General features: G+C 36.7%; 1 long non-coding RNA gene across 1 annotated transcript; it reads left to right on the forward strand.

The window, feature by feature from the left end:
• Positions 1-10,481: 10,481 nt before the first annotated feature.
• LOC310889823 lies at positions 10,482-22,025 on the forward strand. The gene is made up of 4 exons (XR_014576822.1): positions 10,482-10,984; positions 12,215-12,314; positions 17,154-17,268; positions 18,434-22,025. It is a non-coding gene; the product is annotated as an uncharacterized lncRNA (long non-coding RNA).
• The last annotated feature ends 309 nt before the right edge of the window (positions 22,026-22,334 follow it).

Below are 22,334 nucleotides of genomic sequence, written 5' to 3' on the forward strand. Positions count from 1 at the left end.
ATCTGGATTCATCATAGTTTAGCACAGAGAGTCAGAGCTGGGACTAGGTTGCACAGGAGAACAATCTGTTTTAATGTTTTTCAGACTCAAGGTAGAACAGTAGCAATACCATAGAAGGTCTGTGAATTCATCATTTGGGCCTGTACTTCATTCTTAGCTCTTAACTTCAACATGCTTTACAAAGGGTTTTTTTTCCAAGGGTTACTGTGCTAGGTGAAGGCTAAAAGGCAGCCCTGGTTTTAAGTTGTTCATTGGCAGTGAAAGTGAGACACTGGATGTGTGAGAAGGATGTGTTGCCAAACACTTCAATTTATGTACAAAGTATTATAATAGATTAAACCTTTAGTGCTTTTCTGGCTTCAAATAAAATTTTGATGCATTCATAGAACATCTGAGGGATTCAAGGCTTTTATGAGGCAAGCAGAAATCAGTATTACCTGATAGGGTTTCATGAACAGGCACCGTAACATTCCAGAACAGTCCCCTTCAGTGTTTCTAAGCATGACTTTGGCACAGTCTCACTGGGTTTACTTCCAGGCGTCTCCCTGATGTGTTTCCAGACAGTTCTCCCTGAGCACCACTGGGACACAACCTGCAGGGCCTGCTCCAGAGTCCATTGGTACAGATATGCGTCTCTTGGCACTGAAGAGTTGGAATCAGTTTGGTGGGAGTTTTCACATTCTTACAGGAAAAACCTGTAGCAAAGCTGTGCACAGTGCATGGAACTGTATGTATTCTTTCAGTCCATTAAGCTGTGTTATCAGGAGCTTTCTTTTAGTGTTGGTGTAACTGAATTATATGCTGTGCCTGACAGGTAAAAAGGCATACAGCAGTACCTATCTGCTCAGAATGTGATCCTCAGAAGTGGATGGTTCATGATACAATGGTTAGTGAAGCAATTTTCCTCCAAACAGTTAATGCAATGAGGTGGGGAGTGAGTGCAGAAACTTACTGAAAGTGCGCAAGTTAAATTTGCAGGGATAGTGTGCGTGATGTCGAGGACTGAATGGCAGGAGCAGGATCTTCAAGACTGTCACTTGAAGGGGGTAGCCTTCCAGCAGGTGGCTTTTGATAGTGGATTACCATTCGGAAAGGTCTTAGCTGCCCCATTTTTCTCTCTTTCACCTTCCTTTGCTTGCTTAACCTGAGAAAGCTGATGGTGATAAAAACATAACCATTCAAATTTAACCCAAAATTTAACCCAAAGAGGCAAAAAGAACATTTACAGAGTATTAATCTGCTGGACTCAGAACCTCACAGCCTGTGGTAAGACTACAGGGAAAAGTAATATCTTGAGGGCTGAGATGGGAGGTGGGGTATATGTAAAATTATTATGTGCTTTGTGGCTGGTAGCTGGAGATTATTTAGTTTTCTCCAGATTATTCCTGGGTTTTCAATTTTCCCACTACTCTAATTTGGCTCTGTTTGTATTTGTGTATAAATGGGAAAGTAGGGCTCCCTGAGCACCAGAAAGGGTAATTTAGTTTCTGAAGTTTCTCAGGTGGAGGTAAGCTGGTGTTTCTTTTTGTTTGTTTGTTTTTCTTCATTTTTAATGAGGGTTGTTTAATGTGTGGCTTTAATAATTAGCAAGAGTCTAGCTTAGATGCTTTCCCAGTAGTAGTGATTTTGAGCTGAAAGAACTCTCTGCATTCTGTAGACTGGTAGCTGAGTCACAGGGTTAGTATAAAAGCATCTTTATTTAAACTGTATTCACTAATACCTGCAACCTGATTTTATTTTATTTATTTACTTATTTTATATTTACTGTCATGCAGCTTGTTTCAAATTCACGGGATGACTGCCCTTAAGGTAATGGGGAGTTTGAGACTAGAAAACTGCTTGGAAAAAAATATATTTTCCAGGAATTGGTGGAGACAATACAAGGATAAATACTGAGCTCCCTAATGCAGCCTTCATGAAACTGCTCTTTTACTGCTTTAGTTTTCTGCCTTGATCATATACACCTTCTATTCCCAAAACATATGAGACAGGAAACATAAAAAATATTTTCTTTTTTGAAAAAGCCACTCATTTAATTCCCAGAACACAGACAATATGCATGCCCTATAACAAAGATAACAGTACATGGCCATGTAGTGAGAGACCTATTATCATTTATATGATGATTTAAAATGGCGTTATCTAATCTTAGAGTTTGACTTTGCAATCTTCATAGTCTTATGATTTTTTTTTTTTTTAGGGGGGGGGCAGGGGGGGAGGTATGGGGGGGGGGTTTGTATCTATATGTGAAACTCATGAAGTTCAGCTTACTCTTTCCTTAGAGCAATGGAAAAAAAAATTGCTGTTCATATTTTTAGCTGTGGACTTGGAATGTTAAGGTCCACCATAAAGATTTTTGCTGACACAACTAACGACACAGGTGGAGATGATCATCATGTGGACTGACACCTGAAGAAACAGAAAAAGCTTTTCACTGAGCAGTCCCTGTGAAAAGGGAGATGGTTTAACTCAGTTTTGGGGGAGCTGTCTGATGCAACCATCACAGAACTTCATTTTGTATCTGCCAGCTCAACCCATTTGGCCATCTTATGGATCTACTTCTGGACTGTTTGCAGTCTTGATTTCTTCTGCTCATTTCATGTTCATTATACTACTTTCCACTTTCTCTGTATTCCTCATTTTACTCCAACTTCTTTCTGTATTTCGCGCCCACCCAGATAAATACACTGAAGAAACTTGACTGTACTGTACTCCTCGTCAGCTGAGCTCATTGCAGCTTCCTGTTCTTATTACTCTTCTCAGATATTTTGGCTGTTCTGTTTCGGACTGGTACTTGCTCAGTTTTGTCAAGTCCAAGCTGTCTGCCACTTCTTTAGCAGTGGTTAAAAGTGGTTAACATCTCATGATGTCAAAGAATGCAAGAACCCAGACCAGCTTCCAATCATTTGCAAAACACTTTTGTTGTGGAATTGGTATTTAATAACAGTTGAGGAATTTTTGAAAGAGGGATGCTTAATATTTATTTATTTTTTCTATTAACTTCTAGCATCCGCATTATTCTCTAGCAAGGAGCTCTGCAGCTTACCTGCATGTTGTGTAGAAAAAAATAATTTTTTTTTGTTTATTTGATTTTTTTGTTTGTTTGTTTTTGTTTTGGACCTGATGCTTAGTAAAAAATAAAGGACTAGAAAAACGTCTTCAGTTTGATTCCTCATGTCAGTCTCTTTTGTCCTAGAGTCAATCTTTCTTCATTTCAACAATTTTAGTGATGGATGTACGTATGGATGTCCTATCCCTGGAAGTGATCAAGGCCGGGTTTTATGGGCGCTTTGAGCAGCCTGGTCTGGTGGGAGGTGTCTCTGCCCATGGCAGTGAGTTGGAACTGGATGGTCTTTAAGGGGTTGGATGATGTTCCAATTCAAACCATTTGGTGATTCTATGTATTCCTGAAATGCAGTCTTAAGAAACAGGCACTGGAAAATGAAGATTTCCCCTCTCAACTAAATATCCTAAGTGGTGATATATGGCATAGCTCAGTTACTATCACTTGAAATTTAGTAATAACTTTAGGACCATCTTATGTGTTTGTTTTTACATATGCCATAGACTAAAATGTGTAAATAACAGTATCATAAGTATAAAATCTTTTGTTGTACTTGCAAAAGTATATGCAATGCAAGCTAACTTCGAAACAAACCTTGACACCGTATGAGAGCAAACAGTTAGGTGAAACTTACTTATACAAATGAAGGATTAAAACGTTGCATTGTTTGTAGAAGTGATTTTAAAACTGTGGAAAGCATATGGTTGCAGAATAATAAGTGGAAAACAATCTTGTGATGTTCTTTCAGAAGTCATGAAAGAATTGAATGTTATTGAGGAAACTCAATGTTTGCTCCTCATGAACAGTAAAAGTTGTCTTAGTAACTGTTTTTAATATGTTTTGGTGTGTCTTCCCTGAAAAATGATTTCTTGGTCCTTTCTGTACTTTGAAAAGAAGGCTCTCTATTTGCTGTCTTTTTTTTTTTTTTTTTTTTTTTTTTTTTTTTCCCTGATCATTAGTTTATTTGATTACATGCTATGGCATAATTGTCTGAAGTGTTCCTCTGCTACTGTTCAAATGCTACTATTCTACATAAGCTCCTGAAATTGCTCCATGAGTACTGTTCTTAGGATGCTTTAAGCTGTGGGAAGAGAATAACTACTGTCATTGGATTCAAGTGGCTTGACTGGTTTGACTATAACCCCATTGCAAGAATATTTCCTGTGGGCATTTGCAGAGGTGATGTGGAGTTGCATAAGGGAGTAGCTTCTCTCCCTTGGTTGACATAGCTGATGAAAGAATTAAAGATCCTGCTCTGTAAATTTGCCTCTGGGTGTATCAGTGAGAAGCTCTAGAATCAGTAAACTGATTTGAAGGTGCTGCTGTTCAGTTTTATTACAAAACCTTCAAAAAATACAGATCATGTATAATAAAAATTACTTGAAAGGCCCCTAAAATCTACATGGGGAAATATCTCTTTAAAATGCATCTGATGGATCAGTTTTAACTATATGAAAGTATGCATTTTAAGATGTATTTAGGATAATGTGTTCTTTGGAATTTTAGGGGAAAATGCAAAAATTGTCTTTTAACATTTGATTTGCTTTGTGAAGAATTCATAGATGTGATGTCAAGTTATGAGCTATGGAGAATACGTAGACTAAACTAAGGAAAGTATGTGCAACAAGTTTGAATTTCAGAAATAAAATTATCCATTGACTTGCTTGCATTTTTGTCAATACAGAAGACTGGGATAGTTCCGAAGGCTGTTGAAAGTGAAACTTGTAACAGTCTTTGGTTCATTGGATAATGGCCCTCTCAGATGAAAGGCCTAAGTTAAGAAATAATAAAATCCCACAGCACATTTAGTAGTTCTACTTTCTATAGAATAGTAGAACCTATTTCATTAACCTTGCTGAGTTTGTGCTGTTTATAGGTTTAAAAAATAGTTGCTTAAATTTATAATACGTTTTTAATTATTTAATTTACTCTTTAATTTTTATTGTGTAAAAGTCTATTTGGAAACACGTATAAGATTCTAAGGAAATCCTCCAAAGTAGACAGAATCTTCATTGTGATTATTCTGACTGCTTATAAAAGCATGAGAAGATAATTATGTATCTGCTGCCAACAGAAACTGTAACAATGAGTGGTGTTTAAAATGTTTAAAAAACATCAATGTTGATTATGTGTCTTTCTTACAGGCTAGGTGAAATTAGCTGTACAAAATCGGTATTTTAAAACTATTGAGCAGGAAACAAAATTAGGATCAGCAGCAGGTGGCAGTGCTAGCAAGATCTCTATTTTTGATGTGTGTTATCACCCACGGTTTTGTATAGTGTCAGCTATTCAGCAAAAAGTAAGTTAAATACCACAGAATAAGCAAATTCTTGTGACTTTTTTTTTTTTTTAAATAATAATGAGAATTTGACCACAGCATTGTTTCAAGTGTTTTTTCCTACTGAAAATATGGAGTAGATTTTATGAACTTATTTTCCTATGAAAAAAAGGTATTTTATTGCATAAGATAGCAAGCTTATTTTGTGCTTGCTTTGAGGTAGAATTGTGAATGATTATATGTGATTTATATACGAGTAGATAGTGAAAGGAAAAAAAAATACAATAAATATGGCTATAAAGTTTCAGAGATGCAAACAGAACAGTTCATGGTAATTTTGATGCCATTATTACAGATTTGTCATATCCCTGCTAATGCAATGCTTTTTGTCAAAGCTCAGGAAGCTGTTGACATTTTAAAGAGCATTTACTAAAACATTTTGTCTTAAAGAACATATTTTGGCTTCCCCTCATTTTGTTATGCTAAATTACATTTATACATTTAATTACAGGATAAATTGCTAAGCTTTTTAATTCATTTTTGACTTTAATTGGCCCTTGGTGCAATTTACAGCTATTATGGCAGCTTTAACTTCCACCAACAGTTAGCATCTCGCAAGGAGCTCCACAGCTTGAGATGATACTGCTGAGGTTCCGTGTGCTTAAGTTTCTCCTGCTGGTTCACCTAAAAATCATTCCAGCAGTAGAGAATGGCAGGATCCTACATGCAGAGGGCATAAGACTGGTTGCAGCTGATAACTGTCTTCCCAGCGTCCTGGTTTCAGCTGGGATAGAATTAATTTTCTTAATAGTAGCTGGTATGGTGCTGTGTTTTGGATTTTTTGATGAAAATAGTGGTGATAACATACCAATGTTTTAGTTGTTGCAGAGCAGTGCTCGCACACAGCCCAGGACTTTTCATCTTCTGGTGCTGCCCAGCCAGTGAGGAGGCTGGGGGTGCACAAGGAGCTGCGAGGGGACAGAACCAGGACAGCTGGCCCAGACTGGCCAGAGGGATGTCCCATGCCATATGGTGTCATGGTCAGCAATAAAAGCTGGGGTAAGCGAGGAAGGGTGGGATGTTCAGAGTGATGGTATTTGTCTTCCCAAGAAATCACTCTGTGTGATAAGCCCTGCTTTGCTGGGAGTGGCTGACACCTGCCTGCTGATGGGAAAGCAGCAAATGTATTCCTTCTTTGGCTTTGCTTGTGCATGCGGCTTTTGCTTTACCTAGTGAACTGCCTTTATCTCAACCTATGAGCTCTTGCTTTTTTCCCTTTCCTATTCTCTCCCCCATCCCACCTGGGGAGAGTGAGTGAGTGGCTGTGTGGGGCTGAGCTGCCTGCTGTGGTCAAACCACAGGACAGGCACAATTCTCAAGCATTGTTATGAGGTTTCCATAAGAAGCCTGCTGTACATTGGTAAAGTGTGCTTCTTAAATCAGAAAAGGGATAATGTGCATCATTAGTAAAAACTTAGAGGTAAGACAAACGGAGCTCAGAACATTATATTCAGAAGTTATGGGCCCTCCTATGACACTGATACAAAGTCAAGATATGATTTATTTTAGTGTAGTTTCATGGTAAGAAGTGAATCAGGTCTTGTTGACAGTTTATTTCTGATCTGTGTAATCACAATGCTTCCTGACGTGGTCAAGTGTATGATGAATCACCAAGTCCACCTTGAGCCTGCCTTTTCTAGTATAGAAAGAAGGTAGGAGAAACTAAGAGGATAATATGTAATATAGAAAAATATTGTGTCTAAGTTGCAGTATTTTAAGCTTTTCATATAGCGTTGGCAGACCTTTAATACTCTGCTTGAATTCAAATTGTCTTAGTAGTTTTTAGTAGATGACATTAACATAGCAATGAGCAGAATTTAAGAGGCTTGTTGCATCTTTTAGAGAAGAAAAACTGTTAAGTAAGTCAGTGTCTTACAGATGATCCATTTTTCAGTAAAACTTGTCCACTGTACCTTGAAATATAGGGCTTTATCAACTCTGGCCTTTGGTAATCTATGTTTTAAATTAAAGCACAACTCTTTTCAAATCAATATGATGAATTGATTTGTCCACATTTCAAGCAGGACTGCTTTCTTTGGATTTTTGGTATTGAATTTGCACTGCAGTTAAGGCATCTTTTCTGTATAATTAAATCTATATTTGTTGGCTTCTTCACTGAGTTGAAACTGAGTTTAAAAGGCAGTAATGTAAGCTACACAAAAAAATGCAAATGTATTACTTTTTTATTTTTTAAGATACAGAGATACTCTTTCATGAAATACAACAAATGAGAAAGCAGGGTATGCTGTGTTTTCATTAAAGCTATTTCAGTTGTTTTAACTAAATAGCTGGAAAAATTGATGTTGCATTTAAGGAATACCAAGGTTTACACAGAAATATTTAGTTACTTTCAGTCAGCACTTCTTGTTTTTTACCCATTTCTTTAGTGCTGTTTTCAACCAGGCAAAGAGCGCGCCTAGACCTCCTTCTAGGCGCTCCTCAGCTTTTACGGTATTTCTGTATTATTAAATTCTTAACTGCAGCAGCAAAACTCACCTAAGAGCAAAGTTAAACTGGCTGGTTATCAGTACAGCTCCAGATAGACTGTTGCTACCTGAGCTAGGTGATGTGAAGCTAGTACTGTAACGATGCTATGCGTGGTGCACTGTGTATTGAAGTGGTGCTTGGGAAGCATGAAAGATTTGGATGTTAGTGCCTATTCATGTCAAGGAAATCACAGCAGCAAACGGTGTACAGAAATCAATGCAAAAATTAATAGTTAATCAGGCATTTTTGTTTGCATGCAGATTTGAAGGGGGGGAAAGTGAGGGAGGTATTACAAACATGAAGAATTATTACATATGGCAAATTAACACCAAAGCCCGAGAGCCTCAGTCAATAGAGGGTGCTCTTGAGACTAGAGATAATAAAAACCAATGGATCAGTCCAATTTCTGAGGATACAAAAGAACCTCTCAGATAAAAGGATCTGATATGTAAACAATTCAGTTTTTAATATTATATATGTACCGGTTCAATTTTATAATAAAATACATGGTTTCAGACACAAAAGCTAGAGAGTACTTATTTACCTGATTTTGTATACGCTAGTGATACCAAGAACATGTGTACATATATATGTACATATAGAGGAATTGATGCTTTTTTTCTTCCAATAAATCAAGTAGAATAGGCTAAAAGATAGCAAATCAAAAATATAAAAATACAGTGTGTATTTCTATATATGCATATACACAGATACAATATGCATTTTCTTTAGATGCAGATACTAGTTCTGAATTTGTCATCTGAATTTAAAGTTAGTCTTAAACGTGTACAGAATCTTTACAGTTCCTGAACTTATGTGTGAAATAGTTGATCTTTGTAAAAGCTAAATAATATTTTGTTTTTGAAATGGCAGTTCAGATGGTTTGTTTAATTGAAAACTGACGCAAAACAGTACTTGTCAGGGAAATCCTTTAATCTCATTACTATGGAGGAGGCATTTGCAAGAATGGAAAAAGATAAAAACAAGTTAAAGTACCATTTAGTAGTACCTAAGTAGAATATTTGGGTAATCTCTAATTATGTTTAAAAAGCACAAAGAAAATTAATGTAGGTATTTGCATTGATTACAAGGAGACTTTAGGATATGTTTTTACTGAGGAGAGGTGTTTGGTTAAAAAAAAAAGGCATAAGCAATAATTACTGAATGTTCACTGAAAAAAAAAATTGTTATATAGAAAAGAAGAAATTCAAATACTTTATAGGCACTAGAACTAGAAAGCCTATACTAGAAAGTCATACATATATATAAAATTATATAGAATTATATAATATTATATAGAATCTTATATCTTATAATATCTTACATAGAATTTTGTTCATGAGCCCAAGAGTTTATATGCAAATTTCCCCCCCCCTTCCCCCTCCAATTGTGTTTAAACATAACACACAGCAGAGAGGAGAGATTGTAGCTCTCTTTTAGGATCATAATATATACAAGTAAGACTCATAATTTTCAGATATATAAAGTCTTTATGTAGTAATGCCAAAACAGTACCTTTAATAGTATTAATACACATGGTATTTGCTAGAATCTTGAAAACCATATGCTACAAAACCAATTAATCCTATCCTCATTACTGAAGTTTTGCTTCATTCTCGTTTAACACTGTTCAGTGTAGTGTATTCTACTTATAAATTAAAATGGGCTTCTGGGAAAATATGATACTTATAGCAACCAAGGATAAGGCCCCTTTCTGTAAATTCTATATAAATGCTTGAGTTGATAAGTATTGGTTCAATGGTAATCTATTTTAACTATTACAAAGATAATGTTGCAATCAATTATTATGGGAACACAGATTTATTCAAAACAAAGAATGGGATTAATTCTATTTTGGAAACAGTTCAAATGCAGCATGTCGCTAAATGAAATACATTTACAAAAACAATTGCATGTAATTCATGGTCGGATTGCCTGAGAATCTGCTAATAGCACGAAGAAAAAGACACCCAGTAAAATCTTTTTTCACTCAGGACATGCCAAGTATGCATATGTCTGTCAGCTTTTGATTTTGAGTATGTACCTACTCTAAAACTAGGCCTTTATGTCATGTTAGTATAAATTAACAGCACAACTACTTAAAATCTTTAGTAGAAGTTAATCAGATATAATCTTCTCTCTGTTTTACTTGAATTCTACCATCCATGTGCATCTATCTGAGACAGGAGCACTAAGACCAGCTTTTACATGCATATGTAGGTATGCTTTAACCCTCTTTAAGACTTTCACCTTTTTCTCTCATTTGTGATAACAACCTATTTGCTCTGAATACCTTCATGTACTTGGGAGCAGTAATTTGAATTTGTTGTCTTTTTCTTATTTAGAATCTTGAATTTGCTTGAATTTGCTTATAACTAGTATTTTTTGCTTACAACTAGTATTTAAGGCATACCTCCCCCCCCCCTTTTGGACATCCTACTTTTCATTACTTTGTTACTTTGTGTTCTAGTTGCATCAGAAAATCATATTCATTGGTGGTATTGTGAAAAACATGTTAAAATTGTGCTAAGCTAAGGGATATTGCAGTGTGTCCTCACCAAATGAATCGGGCTTTGAGATTTCAAGTGATTAAGAACTTTATTGATTATGGTTAAGTAAGTATCATGTAAGTATCATGTTCATGTAGAGGTGGCATGAGTATCCTTGATTATAGAAGAGTTATTATGGAAGCACACACTACCTGCACAACAGCACTGTAATTATCTGCATAAGGTGTTAATACCTTAATTAAAAACTCTTATAAGTATGGTCAGCTGTTGTATGATATGAAGTAAAACAGAGCTGAAATACTTAATAAAATAGATAACTATGTATTTAATAAAAGCTTTTGCTTATTGTGGGCCCTGCATTTGCTGTAGAGATGAGAAAGGGTTTGAATGTTTAAAAACATTGCCACTAGAGGGTACACGTAGCACATGAATAGCAAAAGTGGAAAATTTTTTGCTACTTGCATGCTTCACAAGAGCAGAGAGAAACGTGTCTGAGGAATCTTATATGTTTAACATTTCAAGGAGCATTCAGAGGTTTCCAGAGCATTTCTCTAAGCATCTGACTCTACAGCTGACTGTACTCAGGTTGGATTTAAATGATAGTTTTCTTTACTCAAATCCTCTGAAAAACAAGTTGTCATTCTGTTTATTCTTGCAAATCCAAAATAGGCTTAAAACTATTTAAGAGTACTTAAAGTAAAGAAGAATTTAATTTACTGTGATAGTTTAGGTATTATTCCCTTTTGTGCTCTGAATTTTGTAGGCTGTTTGCATGAAATATGACTAATCACTGAATGTTCAGAACTTACCTATAAAGCTTCCATAAGGATCTCACTTTCCCTGGGTACTGGAGTGTAGGTGTTGTGTACCAGCAGGGTACATATGGTAGAATGAAAAATGGAAATGTAATAGCAGGTGATGCATGGGATTATGGACCATAAAATACTTTACATTTTTAAAATTACCCAGTAATTTGATTTGTTGAGTGTGCTTATTCTGATCTGTTGTGTTTGATCCTCATTCCTGCTCTGGTGCACAAGTATAAGTTATGTGGTGTTGCCCTCCATCTGCTGAATTAAGTTTTAGGTTCTTATTACACATGTAATAAGAGATTAGGAATGAATATATCCAAAATATTAACAGACTTTATGGGTCTTTATACCAGTTAATGTGAGGCATTCTGATCACTGTTTAGTATTTTATTTTCTGTGTCTTTCAACTAGTCAAAGGGTCTCCGGTGAAAGCAAGATACGTGCCCAGAACCTGTTACAGGTTATGTGAAATATATGGCATCACGTAACATTAGTTTTTGTATGCTGTTCTTTGGAGGCCAATATGCTAGGTCTGGGGACATCAGCCGTAAAGGTTTTCATAGTAATGTGACTGCTGGTAGTAGTAACCAGACTAAGAATGAAATAATCTCTGTGCATTCTCTTCTATGACAATGTCAATGAGGATAATTGCTAGGGACCTGTGGCTGGAGGGGATGGGCACAGAGAAGTTGTATTGGTATCTTCCCGTCTGTTGGCTCTGTCCAGCAGCAGGTTCCCTTTCTCCCTGTGTCTTGGCATCTTTGCTTTGCTGATGCCAACTACCAGGGCTGCCTTCTGACAGTGTCTTTTGTAAAGAAAAGGAAGTACAATTAAACAAAGAAACAAACAACTCTAAACTGCAGATAATATTATTAAGAATAATATATGTTATTGATATTATACAGTTTGATAATTTCAGTGAATTTTCTCCCACTCCATTCTCCATCTAGCTAAATTCCAGACCATCTGGTATTATGAATATCTCTACTGTTAAACTTTACAGGGATCTCTAAACACCAAAGAAGAGTTGAGCAATGATGGAATTGGTCTGCATCCCTTCTACTCTGCGTAAAGGCTTGCTGTACCTAACATGTCTGTATGCGGTATGTAAATTTTGAGCTAAAGCACCTCTTCTAGGGCTGAAAGAGCAACTCATTTCATCAAGCATTGGTTCTGCAGCCATTCTTTGGAGACTGCAAGCTCCTGTTAACCAGTGCCATACGTAGTGGGTTTCTTGATGTGGAACAGATCACTGAGTGCACCACATTTGTTTCACATAAAACTTTAGAACATAATTGGTTATGTCTTTCATCACTATCATCTTACGATGCATGTTTATTTGTTTTATGGAGTTGAAAGGCTCTGTGTGTCCTTACCAATAATCTTGAATCATTCAGGCCACTTGTTTTGGGTTGTTTGAAATACTTTGTAAGCAGCTGCAGGTACAAACGAGAGGGCTAAAAGAAAAAAAAATCAAAACAATAGTGAGTCCATTAAAGACTGTTAATGATATGCATCATTTTTTCATGAGAACAAAGCAATCATTGGGAAAGAGTAGAGACAGGGAAGATGAAAGCAGGAGGCACATTTTCAGCATGTTAGGAAAATGATTGAAGAAGATTCAAGAAATTTCTTTGCTTCTCCGCTTTACTCCCTGTTTGGATGGTTGAAGGAAAAAATATTTCTTGGTCCCTTCTGAAAAGAGTCAGATGTTGTCCTTTTGCAGATTTTCTGTATTTTTTGTAATGTCATGATTTGCATTAAAATCTTTTGGGAGACACAAAGTAGCAGAAAAAAACAGCTGTCAGAGAAAATCATTTAGGAAAAAGGGGAGAGAACAGCAAATGCATTAACATGCCTTTCACCTGTATGCTTCTACTCCTTTTTTTTTTTCCCCTGCTTTTCTTCTCACACCTGCTTCACATGGTTTGTCTTTCACTTAGTTCAGCCATGATGATTCATGATCACCCTATACACGTTTTTTCAGGATCTTAGTGAAAATAAGTGTCTCACATGCAAATGGTGCTTTAGAATACTGCCCCAAAAGCTGAGTCAGACCTGTGAACTAGAGAGGTCATTCATCTGAACTTTGTGTTACGTGGCTGTTGGAACTGAAAGGGTGAGGGGAGAATTCTTTCAGAGAATGAACTGCGCTGTGATTATGGAACTGATTAAGCTTTAGTGACCTCTCCACTGTCTTGCTAGGGAGCCATGATCTGGCATTGCTAAACAGTATGAGGTCTAGACAGCATACAATTCTCCAAATCTGAAAAAAAAAACCACAGTAACTACAGTATCTAAATGAAATACAGTAGGATACATTAATATATATAAAATATTCTGTGCAATTTCTCTGTACAACTCCAAATCAGAAAATTAAGGAAAGGAAGAGACTGAAGACAGAATGAAAGGAAGGTCTGTGCGACTTTGTAAAGTTGTGCAGTCCATCAACACCATTAAGAGGCTTTTATATTAGAACCCTTCAAAATGCAGTCTGAAAAAAGCTGTCATGAAATTTTGCCATGTGCTGTTTCCCATGTACTATGCCCTTTAGAAATCAGAACATATAGATTAGCACAAAGGATTGAGGTTGTCCCAAATGAAGTTTTTTTTTTTTTTTTCTCTTTGTAATAACAGAATAAATATTTCAGGAGTTTTGTGCCAAATCTAGGCATGGGCATGGGACATAACTGAAGGTAGTTGTAAACTAGACCAGAGACCTGAAGAACCTACCATTTAGTGTCTAGTGAATGCTTTGTGGCTACATTGATGCCGTAGTGTGCCTGAAGATCACTAAGAGTTATAACCTGTTCTTAAACAAAAAGAGACAAGTTTTTCGGTGTGTTGGGAATAATTTTGCATACAGTTCTTTCCCCAGTGCTCTAATATTCTTTTACAGAAACAGGATGGCTTCTTAGCCATATTACTCGAGACGTGCTAGGGTTTTACCCAGTGCAAATCAGGATGGTTCAAGAAAGTCATCTGTTGCGCTCCTGTACTTTGTGTAGTTAATTAATTAGCTGTGCCATCTGTATGTATAGTGTGTTTTTTTTTTTAAAGTGCTTTCCAGAAGCATGTGACTTATCATGTCTTTTGTAAACCTGCAGATATTGCCATGTGCTAGCAATTTAACCTAACATTTGCAAGTTGATGGTTTAACAGTTAAATTACTGGTGTGATAATTGCACTATGGGGTCCTAGAATGTAAAAGTAACTTAGCTACAGCTAAGTCCTTTTGCTAACATGAAAAGGACATCTGGCTGAATGTAGTTAGTCTATATTAATTCCAGATTTTTACTTTTTTAAAATTTGTGTTTTCTGTAGAGGTCCACATGTGTTTCTTGACCCCATCTACATAAAATTATGTGTTCTCTGAAGATGTTTCATGTCTGATTTTGGAAGGTCTGGAACAATCTATAACTGGATAGTAGAGAGTGCTGATCCCCTAGTAGAAAAAGACACAGAATATTCTACTGAGACCTTTTAGTCAGCTATGACATTGCACATCAAAGGATAATGCATTTTGGTGGTAGGTGAAGTGATAAATAACCTTTGCCAAATTATTATGATGTTTTTAGAATTAGCTGACAATATTAAGATCCTTAGGTAAGATGTTATAGAGGTGAGATGATCTGTGCTTGTTAGAAAGTTGGTAATAGTAAATGGATTAAAAAAATATGGTGAATCATTGCATAGAAATTCCATCATGATTAATGTAGAAGAATTTAACATATTTGTCCTTTGAAATTATTAATAACTTAAGATTGTGAAGATTGGTATAAAGTCGCAGTATTTTAGGTCCTTAACAGGATCATATGGGGGAAAGAAAGTGGCCTTTTTTACTGAACACACATCCATTTTATTTGAAAAAGTGTAACTATTACAAAACTTATTAAAACAATAGGATTGTTTGCCTGATTGCTAATGTTGTTTTTATTAGGAATGCATATGATCAGAGCATCTAAACTGCATTATGATTAATGAGGCGAGGCAAATAAATATTTTTGACTTGTAGGTTCCTTTACTAAACCTGCTTTTGTATTAAAATATCCATTGCAGACTTCTTACAGGACAATTTAATGTGGTGCTATTATAAATGAGTTGAATGTGCTCTGCGTTAAAAGTGGAACCTGGAACAGAGCCAATATTTCCTCATGCCTACTGTGTCATGCCTTTTTAGAGGGAGTCTGTCTTGTTCAGGCATACAGTCTTCATAGCCTCACTGAAAATATTAGTTACGGTTTTCTCTCTAGTGTGAGATTGGAGTTGGACATATGAAAACAGGCTTTATTGTTCAGACTTGCCTCCAGAAAGGAAAGGTACTCATAACCATTAATCTTTTTTCCTTCCAGAAGAAAAACTTGTAAAGTTCCCATGCTGTGACTGTGAGGCTTACTATTTTACACCTCACCTCCTAATTCTCTGACACAGAGATTGACTGTAACACATTCCCAGCATAGCTCCACAATATCTCTCTGGCTTTGGACTGTTTTTGAAGAGAAAGGTGCCATGTTACTGCACTGCAGCCAGGCCTGGATCTCTTAGAAAGAAATCCAAGCTCAAAAAATTTTCACTGAAGGCATTTGGCGATGGTGTGGTTGCTGTCCATAAGTTTTTCTGTCTGGACTGAAGGCATACCAGCTGTGTAACTGTGTGTATATGGATGCCTGGCCTGTGGCTGTAGAATCCCACATACTTTTCCTGCAGCTTTTTTACCTGGCCAAATGCTTGGATTCTTGTGCATCAATGTTCAGGAAAGTTGGAAAACCTTGACAAGAAGGAAATAAAAAAGAACTTAAAAAGAGAATAAGTCCAACTGTCTCTCGAAAAGAGCTTTAAAACATACTTTGAAGTTTTTTACTCTTGAGAACCAAAAACGTGCTGGATTGTCTGCAGGCATAAGGGAGTATCATTTGTGAGTAAAAAGAGATGCAAGCAAGTTTGTGGACTTGCTGCAGTACAGTAAGAAAAGCAATAATTTCAGATTGTAATGAAAATTAAGTAAGTCTCCACCCCACACCCCAACTGCATAGGTAAATTCATTGTGAGACCAGTTAAAGTAGGGTAAATAGTTCCTTTACGTTTCTATTCAGTTTTACCTGCCTATGCAGATTTTCCCATTGCTTTCTACCTACAGAGAAAGGAAACTGACTGATAATGAACTCAGTGAGTATCTTTAACCATAGGAAGGGAGTTATTGAACCAGAATGTGGAGATGGGTTCTTCACACAGAACAATCTGAATTAGCTTTCAGAATACCAGAATTGCAGTGGTCCAATCACACTTGATTCCTTCTCAGTTCTGATGGCCTTGTGAAGGCTTATGTTCTTTGGTCAATATTTTGTTAAATTCTGTCCACTCTATTTGTGAAGACCTGGATGTTTCTTGCATTGATATAAATCGGTGGGACATAGGAAACAGGACTGAAAAGTACTCTCTGGGTCATCAAGTACAGACTTTTGCTATCACATCCATGCACATCATATAACCCTGTTCATCAGCTTATCAAACTGTATCTTAGAAATAGGCTTATTTACCCTCATGCATTTGTTGGATAACTGTTCTGGAATGCTGTTCCAAATTTGACCCTTCTGAAGGTCAGAGAGAATGACCTGGAGATCCTGTTCTTTTATCTAATGTGAAACTATAACTACACAGAAAATCACTTTTAGAGTATTTATGTTTCTACTTAAGATTTGCTCTTTTTTTTTTCTTTTTGAACAAATTTTACAAATTTAATGGTTTTCTAAACTTCTGAGAATTCTCTGACACTTTTTTTTTTTTTTTCCCTAACATGGAGCTAATAGCGCCTTTTCTTTTTCCCCCTCTGTTGACCTCTGATTCACTGATACACCTTCCCTCATAGCAATTTAAAGCACTGCCAACAAAAGATGCTTTGCCATGTGTTGAATCTGTCAAGCTTTTAACTAGTTTCTCCTCAGGTGTCCATTGAAGATGAAGCAGGTTTTGAACAAATGTGTCTCGGGGACTGTTTGTTAGCTAATTTTTCATCTGAGTTTCCAGCTGCGCCAGCAACCTGACTAAGGAAAAAAGAAGGTGATTTTCAAGACAAATCCTCTCTGAAATAGAATAAGCAATGCAGTGTTTGCTATTTGTCTTTTGAGATATATTACTTTAACCAATTACCTTCATCTGTTGCTTTGTTATCTCTACATTTGTTTAAGTCAGCAGCAATACACAATTTGACTGAAAATATAAGTGCACATCTTTAAAGTGCATTTTTCTACTATTTCCTAGAAATTAACTCCAAGACTTCAATTTCTGCCATAGGGGTTTTCTAAATGTGAAAAAATCTTGGGACAAAGGTTATCCATAAAAAGTTGGCAGTGTCTAGTAAACTTATAAGTAGTTATGTTTCATTATGAGATAATAAAGATAATCAAATAATTTGTGTTTCAAATGAGTGTATATGGAAGTAAAATGGGTAAGGTCATATTCGGGCTTTCCTTGCTAATGCCTCTAGATAATGTTCTTTCTGTGTTAAATCAACATTTTCTTACACTACTGTTAGACTGACTAAATAATCCCTGTAAATCATCCACATAAGACTAAAGTCCAGGGAAGGCTTGATGCTAGGAGTTAAAAGTTACAGATGATAAAACGTTTGTCATTCTGCTTGGCTGTAGGAACTGCTTGCAGTATCCTACCTGTGACTTATATAGATCTTGTAGTATGTGGGTTTTCTATTTTACTTTGGAAGATGGAGGTCTTCAGAGGTTTTTTTGTTTTGCTGTTTAGTTTGATTGAACATTGCTGAATAGTATAGTCAATTCATTTGGACTTTTAGTTCTTTGATCTCAGAATTCTGAGAGATCTAGCTGCTTTACCAAAAGTGAGGGTGTTTTTTTCTTTTTTCATTTAAATGTTTGAATGGTGTTACATAGCAGGTTGAGCCATGTAAGCATTCAATGTAAGCTTGCGGATGGCTACTAAACAGCAGAACTATGATCAGTAATCTGTTTTGATATGCCATTTTCATCATTTTTATTAAATTCTTATTGTAGGTTAAACTATCGTAGATTAGTTCCCATTGTTTCTTTAAATTTATATCTATATTACCGTTATATTGTTTAGTAACCACCCTACACCTTAAAGACCTAACCACCTGTATTCTGTGATGTTATTCAAGATGTTTTCTTCATGTTTATATACTTTCACCAAAGTCCAAGTTCTCAAAATAACAATCTCTCTCTCTTCCTAGAACAGAATTTGGGCATGCAGGACATTTTTCATGGCTGTTTCTCAAGCTGTACCCATTCTATACTGTTTGTCTGGATGATCCAACTCTGATTTTCTACAGCACATCTTATAAAGGCTAGAATTCAACTTTGAAAGCAAACACTTATTTACTTACTTTTCAGAGGTGCTGGAAGGTAACTTTTCTTAATGTTTTGACTTTAATAAACTGCATGCTTCTTGTTCTCATGAGTTTTGCCTTCTTTTTGAGTCAAAATACAAGTAAGATTTCAGCATTAGGTATCAGACATCCGTTTGTACCTTTGAAACTAAATTATAAAAAGAGAACAAAACCAGTTTCGGGGATGCTGTATCACAGAGCTGTTAAGAAATTCTTTTTCACTAGAGAACTGTGATCATGAAGCAACAGTTTTGCTTTCTGAGGTAATTTAAAACGAGAGTTTACATGAATCTAGCTTTTTAGTGAGTGGGATACAGTATTGGATTGTATTATTATGTACACAGAAAATGCAACACACTTCATTCTAGATAAATAATGAAAATTAGCAGAAGGAAATAAAAAATTAGAATTAAGATATATATTCAAAGCTAAACATGTGCGTGTCTGCTTCTGCTAGACAGAGAAATATATTCTTTTGTCAGCTATCCAACCAATGATTTTCGTATTATTTGTAGTCTTGTGAATGGCTGCGTTTATGGTTCAGAATGTCCTAAGTTAAAAAAACAACAACAACAACAAAAACCACATATGTCTTACAGGACATTTGTCTAAAGTAATGATTGCAATAAACTCTTTCCAACTTTAAAGTATATAGAATGGAATTCCAATGAAGAGTTAATAATTTCTTGTATCATCTTAAAGGGTAATGTAAACATTATAATTAATTCATTAAGATAATATTTGTAATAAACTTTTGTGGCAAACAGCAAAATATAAGGTCAATTCTCTTATATGGAAAATTTGTACTTTACTGTTTTCTTTGGGTTAGGAAATGTCAGGAATAGGTTGTAAATTGTATATTCCCATTATTGATTTTACATATGTAGTGTGTTGTATAGTACCTAATTCTTCTCTCTCTCATGTATTTGATGGAAATGAGGCTCTTTACTGTTCTTACCATGAACATAAACTTCCTGACATAAAATTCAGAGAAACTGCTGGTTTATAGTTCCAATCCACTTTGCTGTTTGTAAAGAGTTCAAGTTGAAATGGATATACTTCTCAAGACAGAAACTGTCACCTTGAGGCAATGGAAACTGATACAGTAAATGTGGTAAGGTGTTGTACATGAAGTAGATACTCCTTATGCAATAAATATTCCTTGAACAGTAGTGGCTTTCATTTTTTGCAGTTTAATGGTTAATACGCATGGCTAACTGTAATCCTTTTTCTTTGCAACTTTTAGCATCTTTGTTATCCTCCTTTAAAAAGAGAGATTTTGAAAGGTGAAATTTTGGATACAAATTGATGTTCCTGCTGTATGGATTGCAAAGATGATGGGGAAGATATAAAAGGATTAAAGTTAAAATGGAGTAAATACCCGAAAACAAAGAAGGCTGGGAAAAATGCAGAAAACTTTAAAGGTTAAGCTAAGAGGTAATCCCAAAAGCTAAACAGGCTTATAGTCCCTTTTTCATTACTGTATGTAAAGAATGTCATACAGATGGGCTTTAATTGTGCATGTTGGTGCATGAGCTCCCAGAAGGAAGGATGAATAAACTACACTTTTTTATTGTACTCGTTGTTATTTAGAGTAAAGTCATAGGAGATTTTGTTTTCATAGCTTTTTGACCTCTGTATTGGGTGTAGGTGGCTTTGGTTTTGGTAGTAGCTGGGTGCAGGGTGAATGCTGGGTCTGTGGGACTGCTGTGTGAGGCAAGGCTGGGGCTGCCCTGTGCCGGACACAGCCAGTTCCATCCGGCTCCAGCGGCTTCACTGCAGGGCATGGCCGGGCCCTGCTGCCGAGATGGCAGCGCCTTGGGGAAATGGATTTAAGAAAATACTGCTGTGCAGTGTGTGAGAGAGATGAGGGGAAAAAGTCTGAGAAACAGCCCTGCAGACAGCAGGGTCAGAGAAAGATGGGACGAGGCACTCCATGGTGGAGCAGATACTATGGCAGGAGGTTGGAGTTAGATGATCTTTAAGGTCTCTTCCAGCTGGAGCCATTCAATGATTCAGTGATTCTAGGCATTTCCCCACAGCCTGTGGAGATGACCGTGTTGGAGAAGTTATCCATGCTACAGTGCATAGAAAATCTGACGCTGGCGTAGGTGGATATGTCCTGAAGGAACTACAGCCCATGGAGAGACCATGGTGGAGCAGGAGAGTAGTGTAAGCAGGACGGAGCAGCAGAAAGGAACTATTGTGGACTGACCACAATAATCCTATTCATAGAAGAGCTGGTAATGAAGTAGTGATGGAGTTTTCATATTGCCATGTTATTGATAGGACACAAATAGAGTTCAAATAATTTTGAAAATTTAGTATTTGCCATTATTACTAATGAAATGTTACGAGCAAAAGTGTTACAAGCTCAGGCCTGGGAAAGAAGAAGTTTGGGCTGGGTGAAATTCTTTTTTTTTTTTTTTTTTTTTTCCTTTGTTTCTCACAGTCCAACTCTGTTTCAACTGGCAATACAATAAATTACTTTTCCCCAAGTTATATCTATTTTGCCTGTGGTGGTAACTGGTAAGAGATCTCCCAGTCTTTATCTAAACCCACAAGCTTTTTGATCTTTTTTTTCTCCCACCATCCTGTTGAGGAGGGGGAATGAGAGAGCAGCTGGGTGGTTGTGTGATGGCCAGCCAAGATCAACCCACCATGACTTCCTTTATGGGCTTTTGCAGTATGACTTGTTTTAACTGGCTGGCAGTAATCTACTGTCTTCCTATACATCAACAGATATCATAAATATGAAGGGCTGTATTTATAGATTTCAGAGATTTTTATTAAATATTTAAATGTTCACATGCTTTTTGTGACAAGAATTGTAATCAAAATAGAAAAAGACCACTACAAGTCTGTCTGAATTTGTCTCTGCCTGAAACTAGGGGAACTGCAATAATATTTTAACTGCAGAAACACATTCACTCTCTTTAAATAAAACTATTAAAATTCCTTTTCTGTGAGCATTGTTTTCCATAATTCATAAGAGACTTATTCCATGTTATATTAGTGAAGATCCGCTGTCCTTTGCTTTGTTTCTATATATTTTCTGTGCTCTCCCTGATGTATTCCACAGGCTTACAGATAATGGACAGGAATTGCTTGTCTCACTTCATGCTATACCACTCCTGACAGCATCCTTCTTCAGTAAGGCTTTGACATTAAACATCCTTTATGAATAGTTCCTAGCACTTCAAATGTTTATTTTTACTGGCACTGGGAAATAATCTTTTAAACTGTCATTAAGTAAATCAGCACCAGTGACTCCTTGGGATGGGTCAGCTGTGGGCACAGGCTGAAACTCTCCATGGGAATTCTGTATGCAGAATTTAATGATCCCATATAGCTGTTTTTATTAATATGTCTTAATTCCCTTCCCTTCCCTTCCCTTCCCTTCCCTTCCCTTCCCTTCCCTTCCCTTCCCTTCCCTTCCCTTCCCTTCCCTTCCCTTCCCTTCCCTTCCCTTCCCTTCCCTTCCCTTCCCTTCCCTTCCCTTCCCTTCCCTTCCCTTCCCTTCCCTTCCCTTCCCTTCCCTTCCCTTCCCTTCCCTTCCCTTCCCTTCCCTTCCCTTCCCTTCCCTTCCCTTCCCTTCCCTTCCCTTCCCTTCCCTTCCCTTCCCTTCCCTTCCCTTCCCTTCCCTTCCCTTCCCTTCCCTTCCCTTCCCTTCCCTTCCCTTCCCTTCCCTTCCCTTCCCTTCCCTTCCCTTCCCTTCCCTTCCCTTCCCTTCCCTTCCCTTCCC

Source organism: Anser anser (assembly GCF_964211835.1).
Source record: "Anser anser genome assembly, chromosome: Z".
NCBI classification, from domain to species: Eukaryota; Metazoa; Chordata; class Aves; order Anseriformes; family Anatidae; genus Anser; species Anser anser.